At 42.6% G+C, this 14,419-nt stretch overlaps 1 long non-coding RNA gene across 1 annotated transcript; it reads left to right on the plus strand.

The window, feature by feature from the left end:
- Nucleotides 1-51: 51 nt before the first annotated feature.
- On the plus strand, nucleotides 52-13,697 carry LOC134045187 (uncharacterized). The gene is made up of 3 exons (XR_009933289.1): nucleotides 52-229; nucleotides 2,699-2,789; nucleotides 11,900-13,697. It is a non-coding gene; the product is annotated as an uncharacterized LOC134045187 (long non-coding RNA).
- The last annotated feature ends 722 nt before the right edge of the window (nucleotides 13,698-14,419 follow it).

Genomic DNA, 14,419 nt, shown 5'->3' on the forward strand with positions numbered 1-14,419 from the left:
CTCGCTGTTTGTCTCCCTGCAGGTACAGTAAGAGTACAAGACTAACAAATTTTGGTGTTTAGATTACTTTTTTCTCCTGCACACAGACTTCTTGAACTTTCCCCTCTTTTTGCCAAGTTCTTCCAGGTAAGTTCAAGAATCTTCAGCAGTAGCACCTCGTGATAGTCTCCCAAGAGGATCTTGCATGTTGCTGTCTTACTGACTGTTGCTGGCCCATCATTTCAATGGGGTATGTGGTGAATCCAATGTTTTTATTATTTTGAAATTCCTTCTTTTCCATAGCACACTGATTTGGGGCTTAATCAGCTGTAAAACTTACCTGGTTTTCAGACTGCCAGTGCTCAAGGCTCTCAGCAGTGATCTGTCAGGGGAAGCTGATTTAAGTGGTGGTTGATTCTCAGGGGAAAACATTAAAAAAATTACAGCGTAAGGGAGGAAATGCCCCGTTCAAATTCCCACAGATAACTCACTGAATTTCTGGTTTGACTCTACCTCTGCTAAGAGAGTATTTCTGAAATTTGGACGATCGGGAAAAAAAAATCCAAACCTAAACCAAAGAAGTCCACCAACCTGAAAGTATAATCAGTCATATTATAGCCACATCTCATGGCCACTTCAATCATTGCTGAAGGCTGAACTCTTTTTGCAGTGGGACACCCTTATCATGAAGGCAGAATTAGATGCTTAGGCACAGTGAGTTTTGAGTCTTCTCTTTTTTTCCCACTCCTTCCTCTCCTGGCACTTGTTATTTTATATACTATTGGGAATGTGTTGATGGTGATTCCTAAGGAATCTTGGCCATTCAACTAATCAGTAGTATCCTCCACTAGAATAAAGTAGATGGGTCCGTAGCTCTGAAAGTGTTAGATGCAGCTTGTTCAAATACATTTCATAATACATAATGCATTATTCATCTTCAGTGTAAATGGGATGGCTTGGGTTTTATTAATGTGTGTTTCAGTCCTCTTCATGTCCTTCTATGAAGAGACTTTGAATTTAATACAGCCTGCTATGTGACACTTGAATTAGTGATTACCTTCTTTCTCCCCTCTGTTATCCATAGCAGTGTTTTAGATATATGTGCTATGACAGTGACTAGGCAGAAAACATACTTTAAGTATTGATGCCTTGGGTTTTAGCTTTTATATTTTTCAGAATCTCTGCTGCTTAGTGTGCAACTCTGAAACTTCATATTTGGTGTTAGTAAGTTCTCTTCATGGGGTAGTTAGACAAAAGAATCGCTTCCTAGCTAGAGAACCAAGGACAGCTGGTACCCAAAAAGCACAAACAACAGTGAGGGAAAGGGGCAAGCCAGGGGGCTGAGACTTCACAGACTGGGGCTGTGGTTGGATAATTGACCCAAATAAGTAGATGAATCAAAATTTGTAAAAGTGTAAAAACTCATGACCAGCTCCATCTTAGATTTGATTTGGGTGTAACCCCGGCTGGGCTCTTGTACTGCCAAAAGTGTATCCTTTCAGTAAATACCTGTTTTATTCCTTTTGCTCTGTCTACTCTCTGTTCCACGTCAGCCTTTCTAGGCAACAGTTTCCTGTCTGATCTAGGGAAACCTTGTAAGTTTTAGAGAGGGCTTCTCCTCTGCCTAAAGGAAAGCAGCAGTTTCCAAATGAAAAATGCTTTACTGTTCATCTTAATTTTGACCACTTAGTACTTTTCACGGGTAATTTTTAACCAAATCACATGCAAAAATTGTGCTGGAACTGTGGTGCTGTATTGCTGTTCCTGACTGTGGATCTCGATCCCTCCAGTGTTACATGGAACTGTTGTGAGTTCTGGAAAGTGGCAGTTTTCATCTGATTCCTGGAGTCCTATCCCACCATGCAGCCAGCTAAGGGAAAATAGAGGGCAAACCTGCATGTCCTTAGATGTGCCTATAACCTGATAAGGAATTTTGGTTTTGCCAGCAAATTATGAGAGTCTTTCCTTCTCCTCAATAAGATTGCATTGGAAGAGGGAACATGATGATGATCTGTAGAAAATATTAGCATGAGGAAGATGATGTTGTGCTGTGCAATGTTTCTGTAGATACGCTGGAGACACAAGGCACACGACAGAAACAGCTAATTTCAGACTTTGTTCCCAGCAGAGCTTTAAATGTGGGTCTTGTTTTCCATGTGGCTCAGCTTCTGTGCTTAACTATTTCACTGCTTCATTTAGCTGTTCTGTCCAATATTCTGCCCTCAGCCAAGGAACAAATTCTTCTTTATATATTTGAATGTGTGCTTTGCTCTAGTGAATTATGCCAACTGCAGTTTACCAAAACCAAATAGCTTGTGAGTAGCAAGGTGACTTCCTGTAGTTTTCCATGTAGTTTCTAGTGTAAATATTAGGAATGAGCATTAATGAAGTGTCAGTAAGAGTGTCCTTTTGCCATTGAGCAGCTGCATAACTCAATCCTGAGACCGAGCTGTTGTAGGAGACTTGGTTCAGCTCATGTGAGCCAAACACATCTGCAGTGAGCTGGGACTAAAACTAATTTGCAAGCAGCCTCAAAAAGTGGGATTTTCAGCCAGACCTGAGCCCAGTTTTCATTTTAGATAAGGAAATTATGAATGTGCAGGTTTGTATCCTCCATTATTTATTGAACTATGAATAGAAAGATCATAACCAAGACATTGAAGCTACTTGAAGTGTGAAGTTCTTAGGTCGTTTGCTTGACTGCTCGTTATTCATACAGGCAAAGCAGTGTTAGACCTGGGAGGAGGCATTTACAAATGGACCCTTTGAAAGTCTGAGTTCCGATCCTTCACTTCTTTCTCTGGAAGCAAGTGAGTTTTTATTTCATGTGTCAGCAGATAATACAGACTAGTACGATTTGTCTGTCTGTGTAACTGTCCTGTTATGGTTGGGGTGGTTTTCTCCAAAGCTTGATGTGCCTTCTGTTGGATGTTGTCATATTCTGTGGCCTTCTGGCTCTTGTACAGCACTGGGTGACTTGGATAAGTAACACTGATCCATGACAGTGTTGAGCCTGTCATTAAAAACATTAGAAAGGGATATTTTATTTGTGATTTGTATGCAAAAAAAAATGTTCATTGGTGGACCAGCAGGTAACTACTGATTGCAAACATTTTACTTGATTCTCTCCCTTCTATTTTAAGGCAAGATGGGACTTTGTTCCAAGTTTCTAAGTAGGGAAAACTCTGTCCTGTGTTTAGAGGAAGTATAGGTTGAAGGTGTCAGAATTACGACTGTGTGTATGCGTGTTCTGTATTTTTCCAAGGATTGCATTTTGGAAGTCTTTGCAAGTTAAGTCTGCAGCATGGGACTTTCCCAGTGAAACAGCTTATGAAATCCCTCAGTGTTTCAAAAGAAGGAAAGAAAAGAGAAAAACAAAAAATTCTTATTTTTGCACATATTTTTTGGATGCTGTGCAAGTATACCTCTGTAATTTCACAGCTGAGTAAGGCTGTTGAAGTTAACCATCAGTAATAAATCTGGAGAATGAATGGGAAAAGGTATAACCACTAGTGGATATTAATGTAATATAGTAATTAATTGGAAATGCACTCTAGACTCTGCTGTCACTGAAAGAGTCATATATACTTTAAAATATTTTCTTTTCTTTTGGAGTTGACCTTCATTTCCATGGGTTGGTTACCATACATCAGTGTCTTCCCTTGGGAGATCTCACATATTTCTAGCTGGGCTTCTCTCCCTTAGAATTATACCTCCTGCTAATGCACAGATTGCATAAATGGCATAGGAAGGGTTGCAAGAGCACCAGTGTGGCAGTAAGACAGACTTTGAGTTTCCATAGCCCTTTTTGAAACAAAAGACTTGTGGTTTTGACTTGCCAAGAAGGCATATGAGTCAGTCACCTTTGTCCAATCCATGAAATGCTGGACTGAGCAGCATTTGGGATTCTGTTACCAAATCTCCTACAATTTGGTGTGTGATTATGCAAATTGTTTCAGTCTAGTTTGCTTAATTTTCCTGGTAAAATTGGGAAGCAGCTACAACTTTCCTTGGTCCAGCTTTGAGATGCCTCTGATGAAAAGCACTGCATCAGTGTTGGCTGTGTGTTGTCAAATGAGATATCTGCCCTCCACCTTGGGGGTGTTAAAATGTGTTTGTAACAGAGAGGTCCTGAAGAAGGGCAAGGAGCTGTGGGGATGTCAACACCTTGATCCCACCTGCATATGAAGGTGCACAGGATGGTGGGTGGATGTAGATGGGAGAAAATTCGAGCTCTTACTCCCCCAGGAGCCGTTTGCTGTATTTCAACACAAACAGCTTTTTGTGCAGCTGTCATAATTTCTATATGTTGAAAAAAATTGAGTGAAGCGAAAGAGGCCCAGAGCAATTCTGGTTGTGACTGTCGTAGATGAAATTAATCCCTCTGGTGCATTGGTTGGACATAAAATCGCAGGTAAAAATTAAATGGTTGGGATAAGTAATGTGCTTGTCATTTCAAGAATGATGGAGGGAGCGGCGGGTGGCAGGCAGAGGAGGAACAGCACATGGCAAAAAATTAAAGCATTGGAATAGCTAAGGGTAATGTGGTTAGAGCTCCTGATGCATGTGCTGATAAGTTCCATGTACTCCAGGAAAAAGTCTGCAGGCTAAAAAAAAAGGGATTCTCCACAGTACTTTGGATATTTGGCTATGGTGATAGGAAAAAATGTGTCCTGATTTTCTTGTTCTGGAAAGAAGGTGCATATGGTGAATACATCTAATAAAGGCTGTTCTAGCAGATGAGAATTGGAGGAAGAACAAATCAGTGTCTCCCTGGCCAAGCTGCTGCTGCTACTTTTGGATTGCTTCGTGGAAGACATGAATTTGATTCATTTCCAAAGACAGCTTGGAAACTCCAGGCAGCAGAAGAAGGGACTCCCCCTTGACTTAGCTGTTTTTCTCTGCATGCTTTTCACTGTGAAATGCTGTCAGTGCCACCTCTCAAGTAATTTCTGAGGGAATGTCAGTGTGTGGGGACTCAGACTCTGAGTGACTGGGGAGCCTCACTGGCTTGAAACACATTGAACTTCATGCAGGGGAACTCACAATGCCTGCCGTGGGCACCTCAGTTAAAAAAAGAAAACCTCGAATTTCCAGCCAGAGCAGATGCAAACTGTGTGTTGGAGAAGCCCTTGTCTTTCTACTGATGACCAAAGTCTCCTTGTCCTCTCCAGGCCTGCCTCAAGCACTAAGCTGGGTAATTAGGATCTTACTAGTCCCTCCAGGCATTCCTTCCTCCCTTCAATACTGAATGCAGGTGGTTGCTGGACCCCATGTTGATCACTTGTTCACGAAAGCTGAACTGTTTAATCCATTTTTAATTGGGACCATGTATATTAGGGTGATTAGAAACTAACAGATTATTTACCTAGCTGAAAATAACTTGTGTGGGGACCAGGCTGTGGAAATAGCAGAGGTAAGAGTAGGGAGAGCACAGTTTGGTGAGTGCTCTGAGAATGATTTGCCAACTCTGATGGGAAACAATAAAGGGGAGGAAGAAACAGTAATCGGTGAATCAATCTGTGCAGCTCATTTAAAAATACCTCCTTTTTTGTGGCTTTGGTTACAAGAATGCTTTGTGGGCTGTAGAAGAAAGGCACTAGTAGCTGTTTTAAACCAGCCATATTCTAATTTAATATTTCATGAAGTACTGTGAACCTCTGAGCAAGAGAATTTCCACCTGTGTGCTTGTTGAGGGAGAGGGAGGGCAGAATGGCCAGTGGATATTTTAAACAAGAGGTTGCAATTAAAGCAAGAAGGAGCCTTCTGTAAGTAGTGCTGGGCTGCAGCTGGGTATTTTTTTTTCTTGAGAAGGGATGGAATGACACACTAGAAACCCCATTTCAATAGAAGATTCCAAGATGATGCCTGAAGGAAATACTTGACAATGGAGTTGTGTGAAATGGCCATATTCTCCTGGGAGATGGTAATAAATAGAGTCGTGTCTCCATCACCTAGAGTGGAACCTGCACAGTGAGGAGCGTTGCCAGCTGTGCACCCCAGCTGGTTCTGTGCTTTGGCACGGCATGCCCTGGCTTCCCAGAGGGCTGATGAGCTGGGACAGGCTCACGCCGTGGTTTACTGGCAAACTTCATGAGCCATACTCCGGGGAGCTGGGAGCTGATTGTGCACTGGTGGCGCTGAGCTGGTTCATTTTGGGAGAGGATTAGCCTGACCATCTGCAGGGGAAGCTTTAAACATTTGAGTGCAACCCTAAGATAAGCCTTTAATGCACATTTTCAGAAGTCAACGATGCTTTTGGCAGTTTTGCTTTTTTTTTTTTTCCTTCAAAGGAAGGTGATCAATATTTGTGGTTTGTTGCATGTTGTTGCAGCTTTATGGAACAGCAGCTTCACATTTCAGGGATGACTTTAGCCAGGCCCTGCAGATAGACAGTCATTCCTGGAGTGGAGTCATAGCAGTCACAAAAAGGAAAACCTCTGCTATGATGTATCTTCCCTTCCACCCATCAGTAATAACTAGCTGTGGGAAGAGATTATAAAGAACCCCTCTAGAGAGACCTTATTTATTTATTTAGACAAGACCACTGATGGAGTATAGGCCAAAGTTAAGGTTTCAAAAGATCTTCCAGGAAGGTGGTGTATCCTGACATCTGATAGCAGGAACAATGAATAAGAGAGTAGTTTGAGTTATGCAGGTATCTGCTGCAACCATCTTTAAAAGTAACACATAACATTTAGTAGAAGAGAAAAGCTTGTAGTCATTGTAGGACTTTGGGTTGACATCAAATTTCTTTTTCCTACAGCTTCTAGAGCTTTGCATCAGTAACTCTCAGTTTGTGTCACTGTTGGTGTGTTGGGCAGCCACTGTGCACGCTTGTCAAGCCCCTGGAGGTGAACAGTTATAACAGATAAGCTGACCTTACGGGGGTTTGTAGTGCTCTAGCTTAGTGAAGGTAAAGAGAAAAGCATAATTACATTTTTAGAGGAAAGCCAAGTCAGGCTTTAATTTTGCTCTGTTGGTTTCCTGCTTTTTTATCACAAGGGAAAAACTCTACAAGCAAATAATGTCACTTATGGGAGCTGGAAGGAAAAAATTGGAGGAATTTCAGGAACTGTCTAAGTTGCCTGAGAAAGACACAGTGAGGCAGAGTAAAGGTTTTGTTCTGAAATTATTGAGAGGGCAGAAAAGATGGCTAATGTGTGTAATCAGAAAGGTGAAAGGAAAAGGACAACTGGAGAATTACACTGGCTATTGTATCTCTATCTGTATTAGCTAGTGCACCAAAAAGCCCCCCAGAACCCAATAATTGAAACCGTGACCAAACTGATGGCTCTAGTCTAGAGTGAATACACAAACTAGCTGCCAGTGAGCTGCACTTGACAGGCCAATGGTTAGAGCACCATTCCAATATTGTGGAGCAGGAATATGAGGAAGGAGCATGAATTCATGAGTAGAGAATATTGGACACAATGAGGTTCAATATCCTCATAAGTGATCTGAATGATGAGATCAAGGATATCCTGATCAAATTCAGTGATTATACAAAACTGAGAGGGGAAGAGGACACTTTGGAAGGGAGAGCCACCCTGCTGGATAGATTAAAAGAGCAAGTGAACAAGAACCTTAATGAATGACAAGTGTAATATCTTGTACCTCAGAAAGCATATTCCAAGACTGTATCACAGGTTGGGATCTATCCAAACTTGGGGTTGGTCCTGGTGGACACACATCTTGAGAAAAGAAGGCTCAGAGAGGACTTTATCACCATGTCTCAGTATTTATAGGGTGGCTACAAAGAAGACGGAGACTCCCTTTTAAGAGAAGTCGTGTGGAAAAGATGATGGGTAATGGGTATAGGTTACTCTTGGGGAGATTACTATTGGTCACAAAAAGGAAATGTTTCACAATGAGAAGAATCAAGCATTGGAATAATCTCCCCAGGCAAATGGTGGATTCCCTAGTGTTGGATGCTTCCAAGAATCAGCTGGACAGGGTGCTGGGCCATCTTGTCTAGACCATGCTTTTGCCAAGAAAGGTTGTACCAGATGAGACTTGAGGTCCCTCCCAACCTGGTACTATGTGACTCCATGGTAAGACTTGCAGACTTAGCTGCATGAGCCCATGCTGACTTCTGATGTTCTCCTGAGGAAGTCCACTTGGTACTGATATATTTTAAACTCCTGCCCATGCAGAGAGGTGAAAGGAACCAACAACCTCTTCTCCCTTAAGCTCTGAGGAGCTTCATGAAAGTACACTGAGCTGAACAGTTTTTCTCAGTTCTGCAGGTCTAACATCAGATCCTTTGCTTGTGCTCTTTAGTGACACCAACAACTATCCTCACCCCAAGGCACTGGAGGCATTTGTGACCTTCGAATGGCCTCTGTGCTCTGGAAATGTGAGCTAATATTTTGAAGTGTAAATTTATAGACTGAGAGTTGCTAAAAGGATCCTATTTGATCTCTGGTGGGTGTCAAAATTATGAGAACTTGATTAAGTGAACCTTTGAGGGAATAGGGAAGAATTGGTCCCAAGTGGAGTCCTTTTAATATGGATTCGCAAATGAGCCTTGGGCAGCAATAATTATGTTCTTGAGTTCCCTGTCAAACACTTTTTTCTTTTTAAGGACAGCCTGTCCTGCTGCTTCTCCAACACTATATGATATGTTCCTTATTTGCCTTATGAAAAATAAACACCAGTCTTGGAGCTTTCCCAGAATCTGCATGACAGGTCTTTATCTGACTGCCTGATGTGGAAGCACACATCTACCCCAGACATGGGATGACTGGACTACCTAGGCACTGGTCTCTGTCATACATTACATGTTAATTGGATATTGGTCTGGGCTGGAGTTCAGATGGATTTGGAACAACATCACTGAAGCTGTGTCCTGGGACTGCTGTCACTCATACGGTGCTGTCAGTGCTGTGGTGACTTGGAAGTAACTGGCAGTAAAGTCCTCACCCCAGAGATGCCTCAGAAACCCAATACATCTGCCATTTAATGTGGAGCATTTACTGTTATTCAAGAAGCTTTACTGTGTCAGCAGGGAATTTTGTTTGCATCCCCTTAAATGCTGCTGTCTGTCCTTTTAAAAAAGTCTTTTAAAAAGTCATTGCCCTGCAGCTGTGGAGAGAAGCCTCATACTTCACAGCAACTGGGGCAGTGTAGCAGCAGGCAGCCCCTTGCATTGGCAGGACTGGGGCTGTCTGTCCCTGTGCAACAGGCATCTCCTGGCCTGGACACTTTGTTCCCTGTGAACACAGAGGGGGAACTCCTCCCCAGTTCAGTGACAGCAGGATCTGACTTTTGGTGCTTTGAGTAGCAGTTTAAGGCCACCAAACGGTCATTTCTTTCTTTTTAAGAATTTTTCCCCCTTTCTCAAGGCAGCTAGCAGCAGCACCAGTGTGGGGGAAAGGTTCATGTACCAATAGAGAGATGTAACAGGATTTTGCCTTTCATAGAGATGCAATGGGATTTCACCTCACTTCTCATATCAGCAATATATTCTCCCATCTGCAAGGATTAAATGAAAGAATAGGGTTCGAAAAAGTTTAAAACAATGTAGCACATTTGACAATATGTTCCTTACAGCAACCAGTGGCAGATACTTGTGTCCTTCTGGACAGCAAGAGCTGGGAAGCACTGCAAAAGGATTTTGAAGGCCTTTGTAAGGCTGGTAGGTCTGAATATCCAGAAGTGAACTGTCCCATGATGGGTCTGAGGTGCTTCAATAAAACCAGAGGCAAGGTATTCATAACATCTTGCTGGGACCAGTAGCCCATGGTGCCTTCCCGCTCAGTCACAGCCAAAATTGCATTTGCTATAAACAAACACAACAGACAGATGGGTTTTTAAGGGCCAGTGTATTTATTGACCCAATCCGAAGCCAAAGGGGAAAAAAAAAATGTAACAAAATTAGTAATGCTGAGTGGGTGAGGGAATTTCTTGGTGTTTTCTAGCATGCAGCTACCTTCAGCAGAAGTGTGTGTGGCTCATCTTTCATCACTGACAATGTGAAAAAAATTATTTTGCTTCAAAAGGGAAGCATTCCCCCATGGTAGTAAGTCACCCTTCAGAGCATCCTTCCTGTTCATGCTAACCATGAGTAGCCATGCATGCAAAGATCTCTTCTCTTTTCACCACTGAAAAAGAGCAACCTAGTACAAAAGTCAATGAAAGAGGCCGTCCAGGCAGCATCAGCTGTCAACAGTCACTGCAGCTGTTCAATCCTCAGAAGGCATCGTGGGCCTGCATCAACTGTCAGGCAAAATTGAGAGAATATTCAGAATTTTCCTGAGATAGAGTGAAATAAAGCCACACAGGCCATTTGTCTAATAAGGGGAGTATTTCCTATGTCACTGGAAGGAAAGCAGCAATTCCCTGCCATTGAGAACATCCCCCTCTACTTTTGCAAATCTGCCCACCTCTGGTGGTCCTGGATGCCGTTCCCTTGATGAGACAGTTGTGGATACAGCACTACACTTGCCATGGCCCTTCCTTTTCCAGCAATACCAAAAGCTCCTGTGATCCGGCTTGGAGAAAGGTGAGAGGAGATGTAATAGTGTATCATTACTCCAATTTCACGTATTCATTGTTCTGGGACACATTTCCAAAAGCAGCCAAGTATCTTTTTCTGAAGTGACCACAACGTCACAATGCTGTGAAGTTTCCTCCTGTCTTCTGACAACATTTCAGCTCTTGTGAATTTCCTCTCACATTTAGTGGATTTATCCTCCATCACCCAGGATGAAAAACATGCCAAAGCTGCTTTAGGCTGAAAGATGCTGACATCCCAGGAGAGAGGGGCTACTTCGAGCTTGTCAAGGGCTCTTCTCTTGCTCTCATTCCTTCTCATTTGTAAAGGCACCCAACAACGAGGACTGTAACACAAATGTCCCAGTTGTCACAGGACTGCAGAAGGATGAATTTCCCTCTGCAGGATCTTGCACTAAAGCCCCTGCCCAGGACAGCTGGCCAGTGGAGTGCTTTGTGGGGCCTGCTGATCCAAGGGCTAGAGCTGAAAACACTGAGCAGCCAGTGGTTCGTTTGGTGTTGTGCTGTAAAATGGTTTTTGGTTGGATTTGCTGTTACATGTTTTTGAGAACTTTTAGAAAGCCTTCACCAGTTTATGTATGTTCTAGACTGATCATTGATAGCAGGAGAAATTCTGGCTTGCTACCCCCCATTCTTGCCCTCCACTGGAATCCTTGTTTACCAAGACTTGTTTCCTTTTAAATCATTCTCCTGCACATCTAATAGGGCCGACTTCCTTAATTTCAAAGTGAAATACCACAGTACATTCATTTAGGACTTGATTGTTCACTCCTTGTAGATCACAGCCAAATGCATATTGCACCCCTGTGAATGATGAGCCAGGTCTCTCCTCAACAGAAAAATGTAATTTTTGTTGCTGCCTAAGGAAGAGCAATAGATAAATGGGTTTTTCTCTTCTTTAAATACTTTAGATTATAGCCCTCCTTGCTCACTAAGTATTTTTCTTTGGGGCTCTGGGTTCCTCTTTTGTCTATCAGAAAGAAGAGTGTAACAAACTGCTAGACCATCACCACCTCCTTCTCACAACGATCTGCATGACATCACCATCTGCTCAGTAAATCTGGGTTGGGGATTTACCCCTGGCTAATCAAGACAGGATGAAACCAAATTCATGCTTGAAATTGTGAAGCTTCTTCCACAGTGTTGTATGTGCCCCAAGTGTGCCACTGGCAATCCTCCCAGTTTCTTTAAAGCAGGGAAATCCTAGTGGCACCCAAATTTATGACTTTTGTGGAACTTCCCAGAAGTCCCTCTCACCTGAGTTCCTTTATCATTTAAATTCCTGCTTTGCATTGCTTTTCAGAATATTCTTTTTTTAATATTCAGTGCTGAGTTTCTGGTGAGTTTTCTTGTTGCGCTACTCTAATCCCTTCCCTCCCCAATTAATTTTCTTTTTTAACAGGGGTCCTTGCAGCTCACTTGCTTGGAAGTGGAACCTCAACCCTAAAATACACAAAACCAAGCTGATCTTTTGAACCCAGGAAATTATGTGGGTTTGACCTTCGACAGAATGGAACCCAAACACATTGCTTACATTTGCTGGTATGAAAGCTGGCAACAATTGGTTAAAGTGAAAAGTATTTAAAGTTGTTGTATATACAGCCTCCCTTCCCCTGGGCATGGGGCTCTCACATGGGGCTCTCACAGTGCCCTGTGTGTCCAGCACTTGGAGTGTCATCCAGCCACAGACTCTTGACAAGATCAGAATATGCCAGGAATCAAACAATGTGTCAGCCACACAGTGCTCAGTGCTCCCCAGTTCCCTGGAAACCCACTTGTTCCTTGCTGGAGGAGTGGATTTAAGACAGTGATCCCGAGAGCATCTCAATCAAGGCACACAGGTGACAGCATCCCGGTCACCAGTTCTACAATTGTCCCACAGCAGCCAGGCTGGCCTTCTCCTTGTGTGTCCCACAGTTCAGAAAGGGACTCTGAACATGGAATGTTTCCAAGGCAGGAATTCAGTCTTTACCTTGTTCTTTGCTGTAATAAATCGTGTTTAGATGAGGTACCATCTCTGGAGCAGTCCCACTTCTCCACTATGCTGAGAGTCCATCCCTAGCTTGGCCTAACTTCTGTGACCAAATTGCAGTAAGTGTTTTTTTGTCAGTGATCATCATATTTGGGATGTCTTTGAGTGCAGTCTGTAAACTGCCTTTCTGGGAAATATTCTGAGGACAAAACACAGTTGAGGAAATTTGGTCAGGTGGGTTGATGGTCTGAAGTTCCTACCTGTCACTGTCTTTTTATTGCAAATAAAGAAGGCTGGATATGAGAAAAGATAAATCATATGATTTGGAAGAATTTTCCACTGGATGAAAGGTAACACAGGTTCCCAGGTGACAGTGAGCTGGACCTGTTACTCCAGGGAATACGAGCCATGCTGTGCCTTACATCACTGGCAGAGGACCATGATTCTCTTGCTTCCAAGCCAGCAGTCCTGGGCAGTCCTTGGTAGCTGCCCTGCAGAGATGAAAGGCTTAGATTATCTGAGTTAAGGGAAAGGTTGCTCTCAACAGCTTCTGGCCCGCATCATGTGCTTTCCTTATTTTTTTTTTTTATTTAGAAACTATTTTGTTTTTTTTCTTTTTTTGCTGTAGTTTTCAATTTTTTTTTCCACTTTAGATCCATGATGGCTGCTTGCTGATGAAAGTAGATGGAATAGCATAGGTTGAAATACTCTGGGGAGATGGGTAGCCTCCTTCCTCAAGGAGCAGGAAGTCCATAATTTTTTTGCTGTTGGTTTTCAGAGGTGAAAGTATCAACCCAGGGTTTCCAAGCTCTTGGACGGACATCTGTGCACTGGGGAAGGGCACCATGCTGCTTGTGTGCCACATTGCTTGGGTGTGCTTGCCGACTTTTTCTCCCCAAAGGAAAGCCACGTAATAGCATTTTTATGTGATTTTAATTTGCAGATTTTTCTAAAATATAGGTTTTGCAGTTAATGTATTGTCTTATCTTGTAGTGGACTTGGCCAGTGCTAGGTTAACAGTTGCACTTGCTGATTTTAAAGGGCTTTTCCAACATAACTGAATCCATGGTTCTGTAATGACTCAGAAGTGAGGACATGTGGTGGAGGACCCTTTCAGTCCCGTGCACAGGCTGATGTACAGAGGCATGAAAGCAGCCTAATGGTTTGAAACATCCTTGGCTATGAAACAAGGGGAAGTACAGGAAAATAAAACAAAACATCCACCAAATCCACCTAAAATAATGTCAGCTGGGCTGTGACACTCTTCTGCTTCAAAGACATAGCTATACTTACCAGTTTGCTTTATTTCTAGTAGTTTAAAATGTCTCTGCAATTAGTATTATGGAAAATATATGACTAACTAATACTATTTCAAGAGTCACTATTTTAAATGGAGGAACTGCAAATACCCTTCCAAAATAAGAAGGCAGCTCTTATGTCAGCAGAAGTTGAAGTTAGTACAATAGAAGATACCAAAAATTGTTTGTTGTTTTTGTTTGAATCATGTTAGATTGCTTACAGAGCAGGTGCTTCACTAGAATTAATCAAAGTAATCAGAGATCTGCCCCAAATTTCCACGGTGTCTCTGAATTAATTCGCATAATATCCACAAACATTTTTCTGATCTACTAATGACTTCTGAACTCAGCCCCATGCCTCAGAGATGTTGATGGAAGTGTGGTGTTGGGAGGCTTTTACAGTGCCCCTCTTTGGGTCTGAGTTGTGCTGCTGCTTTGGGCAATGGAGGACATCATTCTACAGGGACTTGCAACCAGGGATTGGCAAGGACTTCTGAGGGATGAAAACCCCATAGCAGAAACCTGTGCCACCAGCAACCTCCATCTCAGGAAACAGGTTTTGGGATGGCTAAAGGTGTAGACAGGTAGCTGCAGGCTTTCCAAAAATACTTTTAGGGGCTTAATGCACTTCCAAAAATGCTATTACCAATGT

Source organism: Cinclus cinclus, chromosome 1 (assembly GCF_963662255.1).
Source record: "Cinclus cinclus chromosome 1, bCinCin1.1, whole genome shotgun sequence".
NCBI lineage: Eukaryota > Metazoa > Chordata > Aves > Passeriformes > Cinclidae > Cinclus > Cinclus cinclus.